The sequence below is a fragment of the Euprymna scolopes genome, chromosome 13, assembly GCF_053919585.1.
Source record: "Euprymna scolopes isolate OS-2025 chromosome 13, ASM5391958v1, whole genome shotgun sequence".
Classification (NCBI taxonomy): domain Eukaryota; kingdom Metazoa; phylum Mollusca; class Cephalopoda; order Sepiida; family Sepiolidae; genus Euprymna; species Euprymna scolopes.
The window spans coordinates 146,287,721-146,315,635 of NC_136494.1; the positions used below are offsets into that span (position 1 = coordinate 146,287,721).

The following is a 27,915-nucleotide window of genomic DNA, read 5'->3' on the forward strand; positions in this document are numbered from 1 at the left end:
AAGCAAAATCACTATATTAATTACGCTTACTAAAAAAATGATAAATTTATAGGGGAGATAATTAAGTTCTGTTGCTTTTTTCTTTTTATCAAGGCCCAGAGGCCACTCGAGGATAAGCATTAAAGAGTGTACAATATAGTAAAAATATATACACATGCAATTTAAAATATCGAACAAAATTTTATTCTCCATCTATTAGAAAACTGACCGACCAACAATATGGATTTAAGCAGGCCCGTTCCACAGCAAACATCACAACTGTAATCTTACCATTCACTTGACAAAGCAGGGAGGGTAGAGCAGTAGCTCTAGATATATCTAAGACTTTTGACAGGGTATGGCATGAAGGACTTCTCAGTAACATCAGATCATACGGTATCACCGGAAGAATACTTAACATAATTAAATCCTTCTTAGATAAGAGAAAAATCCAGGTTGTCCTCGACAGTTGTACATCTAAACAATATGATATAAATGCGGGAGTGCCTCAGGAGTCTATCCTTAGATCTCTATTATTTCTAATATTCATAAATGACCTCCCTGACAAAATTGTCTGTGAGATGGGTATATATGCTGATGACACCACACTCTATAACAGACATGACAGGAAAACAAATGAACACATATCTAAAGAAATGGCAGAAACACTAAAGGATGACCTCCAATCTGTAGTGGAATGGGGACAAAAATGGATGGTCACATTCAATGCTGTAAATACTAAACTGGTTTCCTTCAATAACTACAAGAAACCTCCTCTACCACCAATAGCAATGGCCAAAGATTCTTTATCTGAAAGTACATCTTTTAAACTCCTTGGTTTAACGTTCACAGGAAACATGAGTTAGAACAATTACATTGAGAGCATTGACAGGACCGCTGCGAAAAAGGTAGGTTCTCTCTACCATGCTAGAAAGCTACTAACGCCGAAAAGTATCCTGTACCTCTATAAGGCCACCATTCGCCCATGTATGGAGTATAGTTGTCATATTTGGGCTGGTGCATCTGCTACTAGTCTCTCACTCCTAAAAAAGGTTCAAAAGAGAGACGCCAACCTAATAGGTTCTGAACTGTCATCTAAGCTTCAGCCTCTGTCCCATCGATGAAATGCAGCATCCCTCTGCCTGTTGTACAAGTACTTTACGGTGAATGCTCCAAAGAACTGCAAGCACTTGTACACCCTCAACGTAAATACCCCCGACAAACTCGACAAGCAGCAAAATCCCACCCCTTCACGGTTGAGATCCCTTGACGTAAGAGAGCCTTCTACTCTAGTAGTTTCTTCCCCAGAACTGTTAGACTTTGGAATTCCCTTCCAAGTTCCTGCCTCCCCAACTGTGCTGACATGCAGAAGTTCAAGTGTAATGTGAACTGACATCTTGCTGCCCAACTCCCTACATAGTACCCCCGTAGCTTATGTCCCTGATAGTAGCTGTGGGAACATGATGAGAATTAGCAGCGAACCGGATGTTAATGCATCCACCATAAGAGACAAAATGAAAAATCGTCGTTTGGGAAGAAAAAAAATAAGATAACCACAAAATAATTATCGACCAATGGCAGAGCTCCGCACCTAAAATAAACACCTCAAATATCACAGTCGCTGGGAGCCGGTTTACCACTATAAAATGAGGGGACCAAAAGGAGGGAGATAGAGATTCACCCTGCTGTGTCAGTGAACGCATGGACGGATTCTCCCATCCGACCTAAAGAGATGAAGAAGAAAAAGAAATAAGGCACCAGTGAACTGAAGCCAACTACGCTCTCATGTTATGGGCCAAACGCCTTCAATTCTAAACAATGCCTAATTCAAACAAACCAAAGAAGAGAAGAGGAAAAAGAAGACGAAGACGCCGGGCTGCTAGAGGCTGATGAAAAAGTCACTTGCTTTCCAGTTACAAGCCAGGACACGCATCACCGACAGCAGGATGACCGGCCTACCCTAACAATCTCCATCGTCCAAAAGATAAGTTACATTTTACGAACATTCATTCATCGTCAATTCATACATACCTACAAACATTTTACGAACATTCATTCCTCGTCAATTCATACCTACCTACAAACATTTTATGAACATTCATTCCTTGTCAATTCATACATACCTACAAATATTTTATGAACATTCATCTCCTTTGTTAAATCACATTTCATCCTACGAACACTTTGCCTCTCCTAATACAAGTTGTTAGTAGTAAATAAAATCGGTTCTCAACCTTCAATATTCATCTGTCTTTAATTATATGGAGTCAGAATCTACACACTTCCAACGTTATTCATTTCATGTATTCTTGGTTGTGGCCTCTATGGCATCCTTTTCTCACCCCTAATCCTGTTTTTATAAAACCTTGAGGCCATAGTTCCCTGCATCAAAGTGGCAATGTAATGTGCCTTGTTTGGGGATGAAAATGTAATAAAAAAAAACAACAAAAGCAAAACTGTTTTTTATTAATAATTATTTTTCTACCATATCGCCTTTTGTAATATTTGGATATCTACATCATGACAATTATGTAGGTATCATTTGCTTTAATTGTAATTCAATATTTCGATTTTCGAACTTTGTTCGTTCCGAAGAAGCGAAGCGAAGCGCCGAAGAAGCGCCCTCATATCGGTTATGGGTGAAGAAGCCGATGGGCTTGTTTTCATAGGGAACCATGTATAGTTTTACACCGGTCGGTGATGATGAAGCCGTTTATTTAAATTTTCGTTTCTTTACGTCATTTTTATTATTATTATTTTTTTTTTTTCAATATTTTGTCATACACTGATCGAAGAAATTAGAAATTGTGAAGATTGACTGATTTGCTTGTTTTAAATTTCTCATTTTTAAGGTAAGTTGAGAAATATAAATATAGAAAGGTAAACACATTCGGTTTAATTAAATGATAGTTTTGGGGCATTTTTATACTGTAATTAACAGAACAAAAAAGGGTCAAAATAATTTTTTTTAAATCCAACAGAAATTGTTACGAAAGACAAAATAAGTTACTATTCTACCGAACATGTTTTACAAAAAAAAAAAAAGAAAAGAAAAAAAACGAAAAAAAAAAAGTTGTCAAAAACCAAATATATAACAAATAAATGTTACCAAAGGCAAGATAAGTTACTTTTCTACTTACTAGGTGGTGTACGGGCAAAATGAATGGCGATACTCAAAATGTATAAACATTTTGATCCCACCCTTTACTTTAAAAAAATCACCAAAAATCAGGAAATTAACCAATTTCAATAAAATTTTCAGTATTTATCAAAAAATGATCGCGGAATATAATGAACTGATTATTTTTATTTAAATCCGAATGGAAATGTATTATTTTGTTTAAACAAAAAATACCTTTACTAAAGTTATAGTTTTCAGTAGTAAATAAAAAACGCAAGACTTTATTTTTGCTTTTTTTTTCGTAATTTGTAACAATAAAAATAAAATAAAATAAGTTTTATGGGAACATAACGAAAAAAGACTCCAAATCCGTATTAATGAATTCTAGGGTTTGTATTACTGTACACTAGGCACCGCCAAAACTGGGGGGGCAGGTCAGTACTTTTTGACGGACCATCTTTTTAAAAATCTACTAAAAATCAGGTAATTATCCGATCAATACGAAATTTTCAGCGATTATTAGGAGAAGAATGAACTTTATAACAGTGTACTTATTTTTCATAAACGATATTTATATATATATATATTTTTGCTTACAAAACCCCCCCTTGTTTTAAAGTGGGAACAAATATGCTTAAAATAATCATCTGAAACTGAAATCAACATATTGTGTTGTTGTAAGGGACAGAATTATAGATTAAAAAAAAAAAAAAAAAAATTGTTTGCATACTTTATTTTGACGTCTGAATATCAGAACTTCGATTGTCTTTAATTATCCCGCTTTTGAGTTTTGAAGTGTGAAATTCGGTGAATATGTTAAGTAAAATAATTAATTTAAGTTAAGCAAAACAAAAAAAATTTTTTTTAATATTTATACGAAAAAAGCTATTTTAAAATTTTTGATAAATAAATTAACAATTTTTTTTTAGCGAGCCGAATAATGCATGACCATTATTAAACAGGGCATGCTTTGAATAATCGATACCAAAAAAAAAATTCGATAAATATTGTGCCCTTTGTGTTAAAAATAGCATCATTTTTTCGATCCCGTTTGAAAACGTTTGCCGCCTTTCGACTACGGTGGACCAAACGCGCTGAAATAATTTTTTTTTATTCTGCTTTAAATTCCCCCCCCCATTTTGGGGAGCCTGGCCCCCACACACATACACATTAAAAACCAAACGCATACAAATGGTCACCCATCTGGTACTGGCCAGCCTCAGCTTAATAATACATTGAAATTTTCGTCACTGAAAAATAAGTTTTTTTTGGCCTGTTTGGTCTTCCATAGTTTGCATTTTATCAAACGAAAACGTAAACAGAGTCGATCTGAACTCTACGTAAACGCGAAATATCTGGTTACCTATATGAATAAGTGGAATTATTTGAAATTCAGGTACTTATATTATAATATTTTTGCATATTCTCTTAGAAAATCATCCTAAATCTTAGTTAGACAATAAATAAATAAATTAATTATTTCAAAAACCCTTTTTTAAAAATATTTAAGTACGTTTTTTGTGCAAGACAAAAAATGTCAATTGTTAACTTTTTGGGAAAATTTAACATTTAAAATTGAATTAAAAATAGTAGAAAAAGTTTTACATTATTCTGTTTTCTATATGATAAAATTCAGGGTTTTATCTTTCTGGAAAAAAAAAGTTACTCAGAAATAATGGATTTTAATAAATGTAATTTCGTTTTAAAAAACAAAAACAACTTGATTTTGCGGCCATTTTTGGTGGTGCCTACTGTACACATAGATTCGAAAAAGTTGTCAAAAAACAAATATAGAACGAGGCACCGCCAAAACTGGGGGGGGGGGGGCAGGTCAGTACTTTTTGACGGACCGTCTTTTTAAAAATCTACCAAAAATCAGGTAATTATCCGATCAATACGAAATTTTCAGCGATTATTAGGAGAAGAATGAACTTTATAACAGTGTACTTATTTTTCATAAACGATATTTATATATATATTTTTTTTTTTTTGCTTACAACCCCCCCCCTCCCTTGTTTTGAAGTGGGAACAAATATGCTTAAAATAATCATCTGAAACTGAACAAAACATATTGTGTTGTTGTAAGGGACAGAATTATAGATTAAAAAAAAAAAAAAAATTGTTTGCATACCTTATTTTGACGTCTGAATATCAGAACTTCGATTGTGTTTAATTATCCCGCTTTTGAGTTTTGAAGTGTGAAATTCGGTGAATATGTTAAGTAAAATAATTAATTTAAGTTAAGCAAAACAAAAAAATTTTTTTTTAATATTTATACGAAAAAAGCCATTTTAAAATTTTTGATAAATAAATTAACAATTTTTTTTTTAGCGAGCCGAATAATGCATGACCTTTATTAAACAGAGCATGCTTTGAATAATCGATACAAAAAAAAAAAAAATTCGATAAATATTGTGCCCTTTGTGTTAAAAATAGCATCATTTTTTTCGATCTCGTTTGAAAACGTTTGCCGCCTTTCGACTACGGTGGACCAAACGCACTGAAATAATTTTTTTTTATTCTGCTTTAAATTGCCCCCTCCCCCATTTTGGGGAGCCTGGCCCCCACACACATACACATTAAAAACCAAACTCATACAAATGGTCACCCATCTGGTACTGGCCAGCCTCAGCTTAATAATACATTGAAATTTTCGTCACTGAAAAATAAGTTTTTTTGGCCTGTTTGGTCTTCCATAGTTTTCTTCTTATCAAACGCAAACGTAAACAGAGTCGATCTGAACTCTACGTCGACGCGAAATATCTGGTTACCTATATGAATAAGTGGAATTATTTGAAATTCAGGTACTTATATTATAATATTTTTGCATATTCTCTTAGAAAATCATCCTAAATCTTAGACAATAAATAAGTAAATAAATTATTTCAAAAACCCTTTTTTTTTAAATATTTAAGTACGTTTTTTGTGCAAGACAAAAAATGTCAATTGTTAACTTTTTGAGAAAATTTAACATTTAAAATTGAATTAAAAATAGTAGAAAAAGTTTTACATTATTCTGTTTTCTATATGATAAAATTCAGGGTTTTATCTTTCTGGAAAAAAAAAGTTACTCAGAAATAATGGATTTTAATAAATGTAATTTAGTTTTAAAAAACAACAACAACTTGATTTTGCGGCCATTTTTGGCGGTGCCTAAATAAATGTTATTAAAGGCAAGATAATTTACTTTTCTCCCTAACTGGATATATTTTTCATATTTTTATTCAATGTAACATGTTTATTCAGCTCGAAAAACATACAGTGTTTACCGATGTATTCGAAAATTCAAGATGGCGCCTAACTCCCTCTATAACACGGTAAGTTTGGGAAAAGGTGTTATAAATAAAAAACTAGACAACATACTATTAAAAACCTGCCGAATATATGTCAACCTATGTCACGGTAACATATATTGAGCGAGTTTTAACAGTATTTTATCCAGTTTTTTATTTATAACACCTTTTCCCAAACTTACCGTGTTAAAGAGAGAGTCAGACGCCATCTTGAATTTTCCAATACATCGCTAAATACTGTATGGTTTTCGAGCTGAATAAACATGTTACATTGAATAAAAGCACGAAAAATATATCCAGTTTGGTAGAAAAGTAACTTATCTTGCCTTTGATAACATTTATTTGTTCTATATTTGTTTTTTGACAACTTTTTCGAATCTATGTGTACAGTAATACAAACCCGAACTCGAAGAAAAATGAATTTCTCGAACTACCGATATTACCATTGAATTAAGCATTGCTTATTTAATATTTTCACACAAAAAATTATAATCGCAAAAAATATTTCTACTTTTTTTTTTTAAATTACAGGGTTCGCATAATTTTTATATGCAAGATTTTAATAAATTTCCTTGCTCGCAAGAATGTGAAACTTTCGGCGTAACATATTTTTTATATAATATTGAACAATAATTAAGAAAAAAAATTAATTTAAAAATAGGAACATAGAAAAATAATTAAATTAAAAATGTAAAAATTAATACAAACGTTCAAAAAAAGGAATGTACGGATGCGGGACTGGGGGGGGGGAAAAGAACTTCTTTTAATTACATGACGTCATTCATTCACAGTCTTTCGACTGCTTGGAATTTTGGGCCTTCGTAATTTTCGTGTTTACAAAATTTTAGTTTGTTGCGTTTTGTGAACACATTCAAAATTCGGATTTTCAACCTTTAAATTTGATACGTGTGCAGTTTTTTTGTGTTTGTTTTATTCATAATCCTTGCCCTCCCCACAATTCAATTAGTTTTGCTCAGTTTCGGCTGATTATTTTAAGCATGTTTGTACCCACAAATAAAGAAGGGGCTTGTGTAGGCAAAAAATTTATATAAATATCGATTATGAAAAAACCCCAACAATATTATAAAGTTCGTTCTTCACTTAATAATCAGTGAAAATTTCGTATTGACTGGATAATTACTTGATTTTTTGGTAGATTTTTAAAAAGAGACTCCGTCAAAAGATACTTACTCTCTCTTTCCATTTTGGCTGTGCCTACTTTTAACTATAAACAATTTTCTACTGTATAAATTTTTTGTAATTTTTGGATATATTACTATTTTCAGCATGATAATTAAGTACGTAGCATTAGCATAAACATGGATTTATTTTATCTACCTTCGAAGTTAGAAGAACTAAAATCAAAAAAAAGAAAAAAAAGTAAAATTAACATATACACACATGTGCGTAGAATTCGGAAGATAAAATAGAACAAACACACAATATCCGGTCCAAGAAATCACTCCCCCCTCCTCCAAATTTGGTTAGCCGTGATACTGTAAGTGTTGTCGTGCGTGGCGCAAGTTAAGTATTTTCCTAAATCATCCTAGTCCTAAAAAATACTAACTTTGTTATTTCTTCTCTTTTAAATTTCTTATTTGATTTTGTAATTATGTGGATTTTAATTTATATATGCATTTGTCTTGTTTTCTCTGGTTAGCTTTTTAAATTTATACCCCCCCCCCAAGCAAAACTCAACCACATTCTCTTCCAGCTTAAATAATTCCATGCTCTGTACTAAGGCTAGAGATAAAATACCATTAGGCAGGATAAATTTTCTGAAATTAACACAAACGTGGATTTATTTTTTCTAGCGTAGAAGTCAGAAGAACTTTATTTAAGTAATATACTTAATATCTACAATTACCTTATGCTCGCTAGTATTAATAAAGAGGCCTTGTTTATTTCTCTACCAAACCTCTGGATATAGCTTAGAATTAACTGTACTAAAATTGTAACTGAAATCTACAGTGATCTTAGCTGCGTCACTAGGACTTTCTTCTGAATAGATACAATTGTTTTGTCCCCAACCTTAACGACTGCCTATAAATATGAATTCCGAATCATGACGAAATAATTGTTTCTCTTTACCTCCAAGACGACTGCCTATTTCTAACCTGCCTGCAAAATAGGGGAAAAGAAGGGAAGATTTTATTCCTTTCTCCCAAGCTAAAACAATACTGTAAACTCTAAATCCAAATGAAACTTTACTGTACTCTGTAAGTTAATAACCCCGACCCTTGAAAGCTAACAATCTGCTACACCCCTCTAGCTGCCACTAAAACCCTACATTATACATACGCCTTAGTAGTGGAATCCTTAGCCTCGAGCTCCTAACTTCACATGCTAACCGCCTAATAGTCATCATTAAACATCTATACATTTCTACCTCTGACATGCATTAGAGTTCATTCCTATCCAGTTTGGTACTTACCAGCCAAAGTATGCACTCGGATGCAAAGCGATCTTCATTACATAACAATTGCCTCTTCCTAGATGGTTTTGCAACGAACAATACTAAACCAAATCCGATACCTCCCTGTCATGCAAAATGCTCGATGACTCTTAAATGAAAACTGAAATTATCTCCCCTCAATAGTAGAAACACTAACACAACTTCTATCTATTTGCATTTACTGAAAACTTGCCCAAATATCTATTTACTTAATTATACATATGGAATACGTCATGACTTAAAATGTACCTCCAGTTACACCCTGAGTGTACTGCACCTACACCTTAACCTTCGTAAATCTAAATATACAGTGACTGGGCAAAATTCTTAGCTCAGTTCCTAATACCTACTCAAACTATAACGTTATCCTGAACCTAAACTAATATAAAGTTAAAAAAAATGGAAAAACCTAAAGGTAAAAGTTTTAATCCGCACTAACGCTTTTCTAACAAGCCTTCCCACAAAACTGCTTCCACTGCATGCCCCAAAATCACTTTGAGGAGTGTAACTATTCATTAGATATATAACCTCTACAAACTAACCCTGTAACATTAACTAACCACGCGGGGTTGCAGAAATACCTGGATTAGAACCCAGGCATGGAGCAAACCCTTTCAGGGCTGATGGACCCAGTAGATCTTCCCAGATCATCCGTCTAGGAGAAGGAAAACTATGAAACTAAACCAAAGAGGAAGGAGGCCTCTTCAGTTTTGGATGACAACCTTCCTAGAGCTGGTGACTCAAACAAATTACCGGTTTGCAAACCTAAATTGCTTAAGGAGTAGATAGGTCCTGCCTATCGCCCGGCTTCCATACTCCTTTGCCTATTAGTCAGGCGCAGAGATACTATCACAGTGATTCGACAGAAACACCCATTGGTAGACCTTGTTTCTTGTCTAGGGCAATGAACGCCGTTTCCCCCACTCCCGACACACCCCACCCCTAAAGCTGGGCACTTGAGAATGCTTGAGTACCATTTATGCCTGAGCAATTAGATTGGGTTGAACTTCCTCTGATGGGTTGAGGGTACCGGATTGACAGTTACTGGCTGCTGTTTCCGACTGGTAGTACAGGAGTCCTAACACTTTGGTAGCGCTTAGAGCGGTGCTCCATCAACAGTTGTATAATATCTGGATGTTTGCAGTACCATGGCGCGCATGGAAAGGGACCCTGCACTCATCCCCGGTGGGCTTTCCTGAGGCCACAGTCCTAGTTGATGGAGGGTCAGCTGATGGTCTACTTATGATGCATGTGTGATATTCTGCATAACCTCCTGTTTCGGCTTCCCCTAACCTAACTGAAACTCATTAAAAAATGATGACAGTACAATCTAAAAATAAGCTTAAACCAGGCTTAGGGTCAAACAAATCCAACTTGCCTCCTCCCTTGAGGCTTGCATTCACAAATATCCGTGGGCTTAGAACTAATTTAGCTGATGTTGAAGCATTTCTCCTAACAAATACCCCGGATATCTTAGCACTAAGTGAGACTAACCTACACTCCTCCATCCCCTCTAACTACTTTAACATGCCTGGATATCTCCCACTCTGCCGTAAGGACTCTGACAGACATATGCACGGACTTGGAGTTTATATTCGTAATACCCTTCCCTTGACTAGAGAAACAAACCTAGAAACGGATGATCAAGCCTTTATGTGCTTTAGACTAATCATGCAACACAACATTAGCTACTTTTACTTTCTCTACCGCTCTCCCTCGACCCAAGACTGCACCATAATAAACAAAGTATCTGACAGCATAGACACAGCACTCTCCTTCGACACTAGCGCCCAAGTACATGTATTTGGTGACTTTAATGTTCATCATAAAAACTGGCTTGGATTCTCTACTTACACAGATGCAGCAGGCAGCGCAACTCATAGCTTCTCTGTATCCCACTCCCTATCGCAAATTGTTACTTTTCCAACCCGCTTCCCTGATCAGGAAGAACAACACGCATCACTATTAGATCTGTTTTTGACCACAGTTCCTGATGACTGTGTAACGAAAGCCGACAGCCCACTTGGGAACGCTGATCATGCGGTGATAATGGTTGAAATCGCCCTAAACTCTAAACCCAAAACTGAAGAGCCAGTGCTCAAAACAACGAGATATTATAAAAAGGCTGACTGGGAAGCCATCAGAGATCTTATCAGAGACGCCCCATGGGGAAATATTTTTTCTCTTCCTGCTGAACAGTGTGCAACCGAGACCACTGAATGGTTCAAAACTGCAATCGAAGCGCATGTTCCCATGCGCAAATTCTATAGCAAGCCCCACTCTCCCCAATGGTTTACTTCGACTTGCGCAACTGCCATTGCCCAAAGGCAGCATGCATTCCGCAGGTTTAACCGACATAAGTCCAGTTCAAACAGACAGAAGTACATAGAAGCTAGAAGTAACGTTAAGAAAGAAATAGTGACAGCTAAGAGGGAGTTTACAGAAACCACTAAAAAACGCATCGAAGCACAAAAACTAGGAACTCGTGACTTCTGGAAAATCTACAACAGTGTAGTAAATAATGGGCAATCAACAATTCCTCCACTAACCAACAATCACGAGGTTCTTTGCTCAGCAACCGAGAAGGCTAACATGCTTGCCAGTCGGTTTGCCTCAAACTCCACACTGGGCCCTCTAAACCACCCCCTACCTCAATTTCCTATGCGGACAGATGCCATGCTTGACGATCTAATAATCACCTCTGCTAAGGTGCATGCTATCATAAAAAACCTTGACACTTCAAAAGCATGTGGACCCGACCTCATCCCAGCTGTGCTATTAAAAAAGTGCTCAGCTGAAGTAGCTCCAGTTCTCTCCAAACTCTACAACAAATGCCTTAATGAATCTTGCTTTCCGGGCTGTTGGAAAACTGCTTCTGTGATACCAGTATTCAAGAATTCTGGCGAAAGAACTGACCCATTAAATTATCGCCCTATTAGCCTCCTCCCACTTTTTGTCAAAATATTTGAGACCTTAATTAACCATGCTGTAGTCCAGCACCTTACAAATGCTAAACTTCTGACTGACCAACAATATGGATTTAGACAAGCCCGTTCCACGGCAGACATCCTCACTGTAATCTCTGAACGCATATACCATTCACTGGATAAAGCAGGAGAGGGCAGAGCGGTAGCTCTAGATATATCCAAGGCTTTTGACAGGGTATGGCATGAGGGTCTCCTCAGGAAGATTAGATCATACGGTATCACTGGTAGAATACTTAACATAATTAAATCCTTCTTAGATAAGAGAAAAATCCAGGTTGTCCTCGACGGTCGTACATCTAAACAATATGATATAAATGCGGGAGTGCCCCAGGGATCTATCCTTGGACCTCTGCTGTTCCTGATATTCATAAATGACCTCCCCGACAAAATTGCCTCTGAGATGGGTATATATGCTGATGACACCACACTGTATAGCAGGCACGACAGGAAAACAAATGAGCATATATCTAAAGTAATGGCAGAAACACTAGAGGATGACCTCCAATCAGTAGTGGAATGGGGACATAAATGGATGGTCACATTCAATGCCGCCAAGACAAAACTGGTTTCATTCAATAATTACAAGAAACCTTCTCTACCACCTAAAGCAATGGCCAACGACTCTTTATCTGAGAGTACGTCTCTTAAGCTCCTTGGCCTAACGTTCACAGGAAACATGAGCTGGAACAATTACATCGAGAGCATTGCCAGGGCCGCTGCGAGGTAGGTGGGCTCTCTCTACCGTGCTAGAAAACTTCTAACACCCGAAAGTATCCTGTACCTCTACAAGGCCACTATTCGCCCATGTATGGAGTATTGTTGTCATATTTGGGCTGGTGCATCTGCTACTAGTCTCTCGCTCCTTGACAGGGTTCAAAAGAGAGTCGCAAATCTGATAGGCCCTAAACTGGCATCTAAGCTTCAGCCTCTGTCCCATCGTCAAAACGTTGCATCCCTCTGCCTGTTCTACAAGTATTATAATGGTGAATGCTCTGATGAACTGCAAGCACTTGTGCCCCCATGACGTAAACACCCTCGACAGACCCGACAAGCTGCAAAATCCCACCCCCACACTGTAGAGATCCCTAGATGTAAAAGATCTTTCTACTCCAGTAGTTTCTTCCCCAGAACTGCTAGACTTTGGAATTCCATTCCAGGTCACTGCTTCCCCAACTGTACTGACATGCATAAGTTCAAGTGCAACGTGAACCAACATCTCGCTGCCCAAATCCCTGCATAGTACCCCGGTAGATGTTTCCCCTGATAGTAGCCCCCTACACCTAAAGTGGCAATGTGCCTTGTTTGGGGTGAAAATGTAATAAAAAAAAAAAAAAAAATATGTCTTAATGAATCATGGTTTCCGGGCTGTTGGAAAACTGCTTCTGTGGTACCAGTATTCAAGAATTCTGGCGAAAGAACTGACCCATCAAATTATCGCCCCATTAGCCTCTTCACACTTTTTGCCAAAATATTTGAGACCATAACTAACCATGCTCTAGTCCGGCACCTTACAGATGCTAAACTTCTGACTGACAAACAATATGGATTTAGACAAGCCCATTCCACAGCTGACATCCTCACTGTAATCTTATACCATTCACTGGACAAAGCGGGGGAGGGCAGAGCAGTAGCTCTAGATATATCTAAGGCTTTTGACAGGGTATGGCATGAGGGTCTCCTTAGGAAAATGAAATCATACGGTATCACTGGTAGAATACTTAACATAATTAAATCCTTCTTAGATAAGAGAAAAATCCAGGTTGTCCTTGATGGTTGTACATCTAAACAGTGTGATATAAATGCAGGAGTGCCTCAGGGTCTATCCTTGGACCTCTATTGTTCCTAATATTTATTAATGACCTCCCCGACAAAACTGCCTCTGAGATGGGTATATATGCTGATGACACCACACTCTATAGCAGACATGACAGGAAAACAAATGAACACATAACTAAAGAAATGGCAGAAATATTAGAGGATGACCTCCAATCTGTAGTGGAATGGGGACATAAGTGGATGGTCACATTCAATGCTTCCAAGACTAAACTGGTTTCATTCAATAATTACAAGAAACTTTCTCTGCCACCAATAGCAATGGCCAGTGACTCCCTGTCTGGGAGTACATCTTTCAAACTGCTTGGCCTAACGTTCACAGGAAACTTGAGCTGGAACAATTATATTGAAAACATTGCCAGGGCCACTGTGAAAAAGGTAGGCTCTCTCTATCGTGCTAGAAAACTACTGACACCTGAAAGAATCCTGTACCTCTATAAGGCCACCATTCGCCCATGTATGGAGTATTGTTGTCAGATTTGGGCTGGTGCATCTGCTGCTAGTCTCTCGCTCCTAGACAATGTTCAAAAGAGAGTTGCCAATCTAATAGGCCCTGAACTGTCATCTAAGCTTCAGCCTCAGTCCCATCGATGAAATGTTGCATCCCTCTGCCTGTTCTACAAGTATTTTAATAGTGATGAACTGCAGACACTTGTGCCCCCACGACGTAGAAACCCTCGACAAACCCAACAGGCAGCTAAATCCCACCCCCACACAGTAGAGATCCCTAGATGTAAAAATCTTTCTACTCTAGTAGTTTCTTCCCCAGAACCACTAGACTTTGGAATTCCATTCCAGGTCCCTGCTTCCCTAACTGTACTGACATGCAGAAGTTCAAGTGTAACGTGAACCGACATCTTGTTGTCCAAATCCCAACATAGTGCCCCAGTAATTGCTGCTCCTAATAGTAGCCCCCTACACCAAAGTGGCAATGTGCCTTATTTGGGGTGAAAATGTAATAAAAAAAAAAAAAAGAAAGACATAACCAGCAACAAAGTGTGTTTTAAGAGTTCTCTTCAAGCTAAGCATTCCTTTGTTTACATTGGTTTTGTGCGGTCCTTACATTTGGCAAATTTTATTGTGCAGATGACTCAAGGTGTACATTTTAATTTAGTGATGGGTACCTACATCATACAGGTTTTTCTGTATTTTTGTTTAATCAGATTGAACTTTGGACTTATTTTAAAACGTTTTGTTCCGTTAAGATTGAACTAAAAATGACTCAAATAAGCTGAGGACCCTTGATAATCGGTCAAATTGAAAAAATTAACCAAAATATAATTCTTTTCAGAATTCCCCAGCATTCTTGCATATTTCTTGAGACATTTCATTTTTGAATTACTTCGCCTGTTTTTTAGACGATGATAGATGATTCGGCATCCATAATAAAACATCTTCCAACAGATATTATGTATTAGAATATATCATATGTAATATCATAATATTATTTTTATTATTTATCATTAACATTTTATATAAAAATAAGTGGCACAATGTGAACATTTCTTACTTTTATTTCATAAATGTGTAATATTTATTTCTTGTAATTAACTTTTTTTATGTGAAACATTCTTAAAAATAATTTTTTTTTTTTTCAGAAAAATATCATTCGTATGCCAAACTACTTATAATAATACAAATAACACAATTACTACTATTAATAATAATAAGCATAATAGTAATAATAATATTACAAATACTACTACTATCACCGACTACTACTACTAATAATAATCCGTTTAAGAATGTGATAAATTCCTACAGTTAAAATATCTGTTGGAAGATGTTTTATTGGGAACACCAAATCAGCTATCACCGTCTAGAAAATGGAGGAAGTAATGCAGCAATGAAATGTCTTGATGAATGAATGCTGGAATGACAATTGTTTTTGTTTTTTACCCACAGAATTAAGTTGTGTTTTTGTTTTTTACCCCCCCCCCACAGAATTAAGTTGTGTTAGTTACATAATCAAGAAACAACCACCAATACCCCCCCCAATAAAGTAAATTTCTTGCATAACGAAAAAATACATAATTAAAATTAAAAATACTTTTACTCAATGAGTCATGATTTAATACTGAAATTGGTAAATACTCTTTACATTCCGAGTTTCCTTTGTCAAAACTATGAACTGCTTTTAAATTATAAAAAAAGACCCATATCTTTTACTACTTATAATAATACTACTATTACTACTACTAATAATAATAATAATAAGCATAATAGTACTAATTAATTCATTTAACAATGTGATAAATTCCTTCAGTTAAAATAGCTGTTGGACATTGCGGACGCCAAATCATCCATCATATCTAGAAAATAGGGGAAGTAATTCAACAATGAAATGTCTTGAGGAATATGCCTGAATGCCATTTCCCACATATTAAAATAAAAAATTAAAAAATCTGTATGATGTATGTACCCGTGACGAAATGAATGTGTCATATTCCAAAAATTACGTCAATTGATCAAGTAGTTTTATTTTTATAAAGAAAATCATTTTTAAGTGGTTAATGGGAATTTGTAGACATTAAAGCATAGATCTAATAATAATGAATTATTATTGAGTTATTTCCCTTTGTTACTTGATACTTTTTTTAAATGGCAAGGAAGACAGTCACACCACGGATACTCATAAAATTTGATTTTGTTATAAAAATAAAAGTACTTGATCAATTCACGTGATTATTGGAATATGATATTTTTGTTTGGTCAAATCAAAATCAAACATCATACAGATTTTTATTTTTTTATAGAGGGAATTCTTCACAAAAACCCAAAACACTGGTAGAATATTACATTTTCCTATGGCTGTTGACATTTATTGGATGCGTTTCTTCCAATGTTTTGTTTAATTTTCGATTTGTAGTGATTATCAAGGGTCCTCTTGCATGGCTTATAAGCACCACTATTCATTTTTTCATTCTAATTGAACAGAGTGGACACTGGTTTTGTTTTGAACTGCTAAATATTAACAATGTTTTAAAATAAGCTAAAACACAAATTGATTATCCAGATAAGTAGAAGAATAACTTATCTTGCCTTTGGTAACATTTATTTGTTGCATATTAGTTTTTTTTTACTCTCTTTTTCTTCTCTTAGTTACAGTAAAAAGTACCCTATTTTTGATTTTGAAAATCTGACAATTGTTTTTAAAAGAATTTTTAAACAAGCCAGAATAATGTTTCTGAATTTTTGAGATGTACTTAGTTTATTCGTATTATTTAGATTCTTTGGACTACTGTTATCATCTTTTCAGAACGTTTACATTATTTCCACAATGTTTAAACCATAAAAAACAAAACTTTAAAACACTTTCAGAAGTTTAAAATAGGCAGATCAGTAAAGACATTGAAAGTTTCTTGCATTTGTAAACGTTTGTAACAGATACGTGATTATATTTCTAAATTTCTGAAATGAGTATTGATAATTCGTATTATTTGGATTACTGTTCTAATTTTGAATGTTATGCACACAATGTTTCATGTGATGTAACCTTTGACCTATATAGTAATCTGTAGTAATATTGATTTATGGTGATAAGTAGTAAGAATGTAAAAGTCAATTTAAACTCTTCTGGAGGGTGAAAGTTCAATCTTCAATGCAGGTTACACTTAAAATTAGTGGTGGGACGATTAATCGGAATCGTTAATCGTAAGAATCGTGTATTTTGGGAGGTATCGGAATCGGAATCGCATCGTTAAAAAATACCTTAATTTTCCGATTCCTTCATTACGATTCTTTTAGTCTGATGTTGAAAAAAAGAAAAAAAATTCCTGATATTTCTAACTGCAAGAGAGAAATAAAAAGAAACCAAAGAAATTCATTATTAACAGGGCAATGCTTAGTGCCTCTCCCTTACAAGGTTCATTCATTCAGATCTATTGTAATCAAAAATACAAAAGAGTTAACTTGAAAAGAAGTATGCAGGGCTCTACATTGCGAGTAAAAATAAAAAAAAACGCTTATCTTTTTGGCGATTGTTTTTTTTTACTGACAAATCTTCTAATACTGAATGAAAATGCTTTTTCAACTTATATTTTCTTAAAATAAAACGAGCAAAGTCAAATTATTTAAACAGTAAAAGGTTTAATAGAACAATATACTTTTTTTTTCTTTTTTTAAAAGAAGGCTTTTGAAAGAAATATCTCTAAAATGAAATTGATCACGTTGTATTATTTCGCAAAGTTTTGACAGTAGTCGGTTTCTTTTGAAGTTTCAAAAAAATCGACCCCATACCTATCTCTTCCAAACCTAAAGTTATTAAATAACCCCTTCGTTAATTTAAGGGTAATTAATTCAATTCAGTCAAGTTTTTTTTTTTTTTAATTTCATTGAAATAAAATCCATTATTTTTTTTCTCCAGAAAGATAAAACCCTGAATTTGATTATATTAAAAGCAGAATAATATAATCTTTTTTCTAGAATTTTAAATTGAAAATTAAAAGTGTTTTGCGCAGTTCTTTGCCGAACGAAAAAGAAATTAATATATATATTTTTAAAAGGTTTTGTAATCAGTTAATTTTTATGTCTAAATAATATTTACGATTAATTAAATAATTTCATTTTAAAAAGTATTTATAAATAGAATTTTACTAAGGACTTATAGTTGGGTTTGTATTACTGTACACATAGATTCGAAAAAGTTGTCAAAAAACAAATATATAACAAATAAATGTTATCAAAGGCAAGATAAGTTATTTTTCTACCTAACTGGATATATTTTTCGGGTTTTTATTCAATGTAACATGTTTATTCAGCTCGAAAAGCATACAGTGTTTACCGATGTATTGGAAAATTCAAAATGGCGCCCGACACTCTCTTTAACACGGTAAGTTTGGGAAAAGATGTTATAAATAATAAACTATACAAAATACTGCTAGAAACTCGCTCAATATATGTTACCGTGACATATTTTGATATATATTCAGTGTTTTTTTAATAGTATTTTGTCTAGTTTATTATTTATAACACCTTTTCCCGAACTTACCATGTTAAAGAGAGTGTCGGGCGCCATTTTGAATTTTCCAATACATCGGTAAACACTGCATGTTTTTCGAGCTGAATAAACATGTTACATTGAATAAAAACAAAAAAATGTATCCAGTTTGGTAGAAAAGTAACTTATCTTGCCTTTGATAATATTTGTTTGTTATATATTTGTTTTTTGACAACTTTTTCGAATCTATGTGTACAGTAATACAAACCCGGTTATTTTGTATCTACGGCGCCATGTCACGTGGTATATTGTTTTTTTTTTTCATTACGCACGTTCATTTATAAATTATTAAATTAAATATTTATCTTTTTTATATTTAATTAGTATATATTTTCTTTCTCTTCCGCTATATTTTTTTTATTTAATTCATTAAATCTGTTAATTATGAGGACCAAAATAATGAATCGTGTGTATTTATTCTCTAATTTTCTTGTTTTTGTTCTGTTATATAAATTCTATTTTATTTGTTTTTTCTCTGAAGGATAAATTCTATTTTCTTTGAGTTTTTTTTTCTGTATTCCAATTAAGTAAAATAAATTTTCTCTAGAATAAATTTTGCTAATTTTTCCGTTTAGTTTGCTATATAATAATTTTATTTAATCCAAAACACGACGGTGTAGACATAAAATATCTCTTCCAAAGTTAGGGAACATATTTGGGAACTATCGACCATAAGTATAAAACTACCTGGTATATTTCAAAACAATAAATTCCCTAGGAATCGGAATCGGAATCGTACTTGGTATCGGAATCGTTAATCAATATTTTCCTGGAATCGGAATCGGAATCGTATAAAAATTAGGAATCGTCCCAACACTACTTAAAATACAATGCAAATTACTTTGGGCTTTTACTTATGCTGTGGATTAAATAAAAGGTTCTGTTTGAAATTCTGTACAGATTTTCATGCGTGATAAAAAGATTTCCAAGTTCCACAAGATACACCTGAAGAAGATCGACTGAAATGGTGAGAAAATAGATTGTAGAGAATAGGAACAACCATTAAGATGGGACACACAAAAGAGTGACACCGTCGTCTGATTAGTAGTATATATAGAGCACGCACGCACGCACCGGAAAAAGAACGACGACTCGGAAACCTTACATGGCGCTACGAACAGGATTTATTTTTCAACATAATTTCTTTTGCACGATTTTTGGAGTATAATGGCGTCAGGACAACACGAGGACGGCCAATACATGCAATTGATTCAACAAATAATAAATCTGCAAAGAGAAAATGAGCTTCGCGGAGGGAGTGCCTCGAGTCGGTCTAACACCAAGAAACCAGACCGGCCACGTATCGAACATGGATTCACCGATGCGGACTGGGCGCTTTTCATCGACTCGTGGGCCTGATACAAACAAATGTGCGGCCTTACCGACCCCGTGGAAATCCGCAATGAACTAAGGACAGCCTGCTCAAATGAGGTAAATAAACTTTTATTTGACTTAGTTGGGCCTGAAACCCTCAATTCTGTCACAGAGGAACAACTCTTAAGGCATATACAGTTCATTGCGGTGAAAGGTCTACACCCGGAGGTGCATAGACATAAATTTCATAACATCAGACAACAGACGGGGGAGGGACCCGCACAGTTCTTGGCAAAGCTTCGGTCCCAGGCACGGTTTTGCAATTTCACGGTTCTGTGCCCCAACGAGAACTGCCGGCAAGCCGTAAACTATTCGGAGGACATGGTAGCTGGCCAACTTGTAGCCGGTCTGGCAAATGCGGAGTACCAATGTAAATTGCTGGCCGAAGCAAATATTCTAACCACTGTGGAGCAGAAGCTTCACAGGCTGGTTAGTTTAGAAACTACAGAGACGTCTGCTCCTCAGTTGCAACGAGGCTCAGAGGGACACTCGACTTTTGGCCTACTAACAACCAAGAAAAAACCATCTCGGAAGGAGCAACCGCTCAAAACCCCTCAGAAGAGTCCTTGTGAAGGGTGTGGGAGGACCTCGCACCCCAGTGGGTTAAAAGGGCGGAAGAACTGCCCGGCGAGGGGGCTAAAATGTTTTAGTTGTGGCGTCACAGGCCACTTACAAAGAGTGTGCCGGAAACAGGAGAGGTCGACGGCGGAGTCAACAAACGATGCCACACGTCAATCGAATATTTTCGGCAGCAGAATGGAGGGGGCACCGGCATGTTACAATCAAAAAGGTAGAATAGCAGCAGTGCCACACCTTGCATGGAGCAGTGGTGGGTTCAGGAGAAGTCCCCCTGAGCCACCACCCTCATTAATGGTAGATGTGTCCCTGATACCAGAGTCCCAGGCTAAATTCGGGTGCGCTTTGTATAAGGGAGTAAGCCGTCGAAAACACCGCATCCAGGCCATTGCAGATACCGGTGCCCAGACGTGTTCGAGTGGCCCAGAAATATTGAAAATATTAGGGTGCACCAGCAGGATCCTGATACCTACCACCCACAGGATACGGGGAATCAGACGAACCCCTAGATATCAAGGGGGTGGTCCTGACTCAGATTAAGCTCGGTCAGAAGAAAACGCGACAAGTGGTCTACGTTTCAGAAAACACGTCAGAATTCTACTTGTCAGAATCGGCCCTCAAAGACCTAGGAGTAATCAATCGCGACTTCCCGCATCAAGTATCAAAGGCTGATTTATCGGCTTCAGAAAGTGGGACAGCACCGTGTGGATGTCCGAAAAGAGAATCCGTCCCGGACAAGCCAGCGAGGATCCCGTTTACCCCCACTGGAGATAATAGGGAACGGTTAGAGAAGTGGTTACGTGAACACTTTAAGTTCAGCGCATTCAACACCTGCCCCCATCAACCGTTACAAGTCATGTTAGGGAGGCCGCTGGATATAACTTTTACCCCGGGGGCGAAACCATCGGCCATACACACACCCATTCCAGTCCCTCATCACTGGAAGAAAAGGGTAAAGGATGATTTGGATTGAGATGTTGCGTTGGGTATTATCGAACCGGTACCAGCAGGCACACCTACGATCTGGTGTTCGAGGATGGTAGTCGCTCCAAAGAAAGACGGGTCACCAAGAAGGACGGTAGACCTACAAAAATTGAATGCAGCAACGATGAGAGAGACTCATCACACACCGTCCCCTTTTAATCAGGTGTCCGTGGTGCCTGCCCAAACCAAAAAGACTGTCTTGGACGCATGGAATGGGTACCATAGTCTGCCACTCTCCCCAAAAGCCCGGGACGCGACCACGTTCATAACGGAATGGGGTCGTTATCGGTATCTCAGGGCTCCCCAGGGTTTTCATGCATCCGGGGACGGGTACACGCGTCGGTTCGATGACATCACAGTTGACATGCCTCGAAAGACCCGGTGTATAGACGACACACTCCTATGGGACAGGTCCTTAGAATTGGCTTTCTGGCATACTGTGGACTATATTACCCATTGTGGTAAAAGTGGGATAGTCTTTAACCCTGACAAATTTCAATTTGCTGACGATGAAGTTGAATTTGCCGGCTTTGTGATAACCTCGGACGGCGTGAAGCCAACTAAAAAAATGACGGAGGCTATTCTCAATTTCCCAACCCCAACGAGCATTACTGGTATCAGGTCCTGGTTTGGTTTAGTTAACCAGGTGTCGTATACATTTGCACAGGCCGATATAATGGCCCCTTTTCGAGAGTTGCTGCGGACAAAGAACCGTAAATTTTACTGGGATGACACATTGAATAGACTTTTCGAAGAGTCGAAGAGGAATATCGTTCAGAAAATCGAAGAAGGGGTGAAAACCTTCGAAATGAACAGAGCGACCTGCCTTTCAACCGACTTCAGTAAGGTTGGCATTGGGTATTTTTTGTTCCAGAAGCATTGCCAATGCCCAACGGAATTAGGTCCCAACTGTGGTAAGGACCACTGGAAGATGATTTTGGCCGGGTCTCGCTTCACGAAAGATGCAGAATCTCGTTATTCCCCTATAGAGGGGGAGGCTCTAGCGCTGATTTATGGCTTGGAGTCTTGTAGGATGTTCATCCTGGGATCCCCAGACCTATTGGTCACCGTGGACCACCAGCCCCTAGTGAAAATTTTCTCGGATCAGATCTTTGAGAATATAAAAAATCCCCGCCTGTTCTCATTCAAGGAGCGGTCGTTGATGTACAGGTTCCGGATTAAGCATGTTCCTGGGAAACTCAACGCAGCACCGGACTGCACATCCCGATACCCGGCGCCGTCAAGACACAGCAGACTAAAGGGCACTGACACTTCCCAGCAAATCAAGGGGAGTATAAAAGCATCCATCATAGCTGCATACGCACATGACCCCAAGTTCCGAGCGATCACCTGGGATAGGATAGTCGCAGCTGCAGCCACCGATGAGGAGTGCCGAACGTTGGCGTCATACATTCAAGACGGGTTCCCAAGGTCACGCCACGAGCTACCACCAGAAATCCGGCAATTCTGGCCGATGGCAGACCAACTATATTGTCTGGAAGGGGTACCCATAAAAGGGGACAAAATTTTGATACCAAAACGGCTTAGAGCCGAGGTGTTAGAGGCATTACACTCCGCCCATCAAGGGGTGAATGGTATGTTGGCTAACGCCAGACAACGGTTATTTTGGCCTGGTTTAGACGCCAGCATCCGACAAACAAGGGCGCAATGTCGGAATTGCAATTCGATCGCCCCATCCCAGCCTAGGGAACCACTAATGCCACCCATAAACCCGGAATTCCCATTTCAAAAGACAGTCACTGACTTGCTAGATATGCACGGGAAAAGTTACATGGTATACGCGGACCGATATACCGGTTGGATTGAGGTCGCACCACTACCATCAGGAAGGGCTGCAGCTGTGTGTAACGCCCTGAGGGTTTGGTTTTGCACGTATGGTGCGCCGGAGGAAATATCATCCGATGGAGGGCCACCATTCGATTCACTAGAATACAAATCGTTCCTAGAAGACTGGGGCGTAAAAAGGCGCATATCATCTGCACATTACCCCCAGAGTAATGGCCGAGCTGAACTGGCCGTAAAAACGGCCAAAAGAATGCTGATGGACTGCGTTGATGGCTACGGACACCTACATCATGATCGGGCAGCACGGGCGATGATGACTCATAGGAATACGCCCAGTCAGGACCTTGGATTGTCGCCGGCGGAAATACTATATGGTCGAACAGTAAGGGGCCATCTCCCCGCACTTCGCAAAAAATACTGCATCCACAAGCGTTGGACGGAGACCAGAGATTTGAGAGAGAGGGCGATGGCGAAAAGGCACGTACTTAACAAAGAACAGTACGACATACACAGCCGCCCCCTCCAACAGCTCCGAGTCGGCGAGTCTGTGCAGGTGCAGAATCAGGAGGGACCAAATCCACGACGATGGGCGAAAACTGGGAGAGTCGTCGAGACAATGGGTAACAGGCAGTACAGGATATGGTTGGATGGTAGCGGCAGGATCACATTACGCAATCGCCGTTTCCTCAGGAAAATCAAACCGGTCATGGATACGCCGGAGTATCCACCTACTCAACAACCCCATCAACCACCTCCCCAAACATCAAGAAGGGAGGACAGCAAACCACCGTGCAACATGCATGAGATGATGGAGGTGGAAGAAGCTGATTGTGACACATCAGAAACAGATATGGAGGTGGACCAAGATCCGATCAACCACAAGCCAATGCAGACGAGTCCGGTCCCACGACGCAGCATGAGGGTAACACGAGCACCAAGGCCACTTTCCCCTCAAATGCAAGGACCAACTCACTACTACACGGAATTCTCCAGTCACATGACCACAAAACGACGGTAGTGTGGTCACATGGTGGGGGGAGGGCATGTAGAGAATAGGAACGACCATTAAGACGGGACACACAAAAGAGTGACACCGTCGTCTGATTAGTAGTATATATAGAGCACGCACGCACCGGGAGAAGAACGACGACTACGACGATAGTCGACTCGGAAACCTTACACAGATGAGAAAAATAATCCAATAAATCCAAATAATATAGAGTTAGAATAGATGTGCCTTAAAACGTTTTTTCTTTTTAGTAAATATGTAGTTCAAGTGATAGTTAAGTTTTTTTCAAAAGCTAGCACTTACTACACGGTTATGTTGCTTCACTAGGGAAGAGAGAACGCCAATAAAATATATATATATATCATGTGATGGTACGGTCCTGAACAAATTACTCCACATAATCCCAAACAATATCATTGAATCAACATGCCATCGAACAATATTAAAGGTACAGGCTCAGGAACTTCCTCAGTGGTGCCTGCATCTACTGTATCATTAAACTCTTCCTGCTCTGAATCATTGGGTGCAGCATTGTCTGAGGACCTTTCTTCATCATTGTTCGTACAGCAGTGTAGCTTTTTTTTTTTTTTTTACACAGTGATCACCACTTATCAAGGCCCGGGAGCCACTCAGGGATAAGGCTTGATCTGATGAGATGAGTTTGTCGTTGATCATGCAATTATGTCGGCATGCTGGGCGCACATCCTTTATGTGGCGTGGTGTTCCATCAACTGAGATTGAATGTTGGCTATTTATTTTTGTCACCATTCCTGTGCCAAACTGTCATATATCTTCCCCATGGATTCTTCATCCAAACTGCATCTCCCTCCTTGTATGGATTAGCAACTATAGAGTTGGGCACCATCACTTCATCGATACCCTTGACATGGATCCTATAATTGTATAGCACATTCGCAAGTGCCTTCATGGCCATCTTGTCATCCTTAGGTGTGACGTTGAGCCAGTACACTGCCTCTAAGGTCGTGCACTTTGTTCTTGCTGCAATGCGCTTTATTGTGCGATGAGACCTCTCGATTATTTCATTTTCAGAGGATATGTGGGTGCACTGAAATCGAATGTCCATGTCTCACATCTGTGAAAAGTCAGCAAATGCCACACTATTATCAGTGAGCAATTTGGTCAGTAGCCCTCTTTCACAGAATATACTCTGCAACTGCTTAATGACACTAGCAGAATCCTGTCAGTGCACGACAAGACTCATACAGCCCACACTACATGGCTGGACACAGAACTCACTACATGATTAGACAATGTTAGCACAACACAACTAGACACAGCTAGCACTCATTACATGGCTAGACACAGCTGGCACTCATTACATGGCTAGACACAGCTGGCACTCATTACATGGCTAGACACAGCTAGCACTCATTACATGGCTAGACACAGCTAGCACTCATTACATGGCTAGACACAGCTGGCACTCATTACATGGCTAGACACAGCTGGCACTCATTACATGGCTAGACACAGCTGGCACTCATTACATGGCTAGACACAGCTGGCACTCATTACATGGCTAGACACAGCTGGCACTCATTACATGGCTAGACACAGCTAGCACTCATTACATGGCTAGACACAGCTAGCACTCATTACATGGCTAGACACAGCTAGCACTCATTACATGGCTAGACACAGCTGGCACTCATTACATGGCTAGACACAGCTGGCACTCATTACATGGCTAGACACAGCTGGCACTCATTACATGGCTAGACACAGCTGGCACTCATTACATGGCTAGACACAGCTGGCACTCATTACATGGCTAGACACAGCTGGCACTCATTACATGGCTAGACACAGCTGGCACTCATTACACGGCTAAGCACTGCTAGCACTCACTGCATGGCTAAGCACTGCTAGCACTCACTGCACAACTAGACACAGCTAGCACTTATTAACAGCTAGACATAGCTTACACTACACTGCTAGACCTTGGTAGCTTACCCTACACTGCTAGCTCACACTAAATGACTAGACACTGCTAGCTCACACTAAATGACTAGACACTGCTAGCTCACACTAAATGACTAGACACTGCTAGCTCACATTACATGGCGAGATACAGCTTGTTCACACTACATGGTTAGACAGCTAGCTCACTCTACACAGCTAGGCACAACCAGCCCAAACCACACAGCTAGTCACAACCAGCCACCACTATATGGCTAAACACATGCAACCCACATTACACAACTAGCTCACACTACACTGCTATACACAACTAGCTTATCAAGCATGGCTAGATGCAACTAACCCATGCAGTACAACAATGCCAATTCAAAAAAACGTCTGGCTAAAATCCATAACTTAACCATGCATATCTCAGTCCAACCTGAATCCTGTTTTAATCTCTTCATTTTATTATGATGACACTTTCATAAAGTCGACCTGGATGATATTTTAATCTTCATTTAATTTGGACAGCACATTTCATAAAATCCGACCCAAATCATATTTTAATCTTCCCATTTCATGATGATGATGCTTTTCATAAAGTCCAACCCAAATCATATTTTAATGTATTTTAATCTCTCCAATTTATACTGAATTTTCACAAAATCCAACTCTCATAACAGTCACATCACTTTTACATTTCTGCCAAAAGGGCTTATAATCTCGTTAGAAAAAAACATAATTAAAAGCATGCTCACAACATTTTACATTTGTTGTGTTCTATTTGCTGCCAATCATACCCCCATCCTCTTGCCGACACTCTTTTTTGTAATGCCTCTTTAGGGCCGCTAATTCATTGACATGCAAATCAATGAATATTAAACTACACATATTTAAAGCAGTTTTCTGTTAAAAAATGTGTCCACATTTTGTTTAGTTCGAATGAAAAGAAAAAAAGAATCATGGTTGCCATAGACATTGCACAGGGACTCTTGATAATTTCTCCAAAATACGAGTAGAATGTCACATTTTTATGTAATTAGTGACATTAATTGAATGGTTTGTATTAGCATTTTGTTTAATTTTCGACTTTTGAGCGATTATCAAGGATCCGTGTGCAATGTTTGTTTAATGTATCAAATATGTACTATTTTAATGAAATTTATACATATAAAATTCTCTGAACACAATGAAAGTGATTTCAAATTTCTACATTATCCTCTATGTGCCCCTACCTCTAAGTAACCCATTGAAACAGAACAGTCTTATAAAACTTCAATGTAAATTTAATGAAATTTAAACCATATGTATGAGACATTAATATTGAGAATTTTCCACTATTTCAGCTTCTTCGTATTATATTGAAGGAAAAATGGTAGAAAGAGAGGTACTACAATAAATATGTTATGAACGTTGTTAGAAAGTCCATAGTTGTAGTGATATTTATTCAGTTCCAAGCAATGTTGAGTCTCTCTGCGAGTTAATAAGACTTTAAATGGTCTCTAAAGGTTTCTTGTAATGTTAACGTTCCTATTTTTCACCAGTGTTTTCCTTGTAATTGATTGAAAATAGTGAT

The 27,915-nt window shown here is 37.9% G+C and overlaps 1 protein-coding gene across 1 annotated transcript in view; it reads left to right on the top strand.

The window, feature by feature from the left end:
• Positions 1-2,641: 2,641 nt before the first annotated feature.
• The window catches only part of LOC145292225 (uncharacterized), a 47,680-nt gene continuing 22,406 nt past the window's right edge, over positions 2,642-27,915 (top strand). Inside the window, exon 1 of the mRNA XM_080138546.1 lies at positions 2,642-2,831. The gene's annotated coding sequence lies outside the window, so the exon portion shown is untranslated. The remainder of the gene's footprint in view (positions 2,832-27,915) is intronic.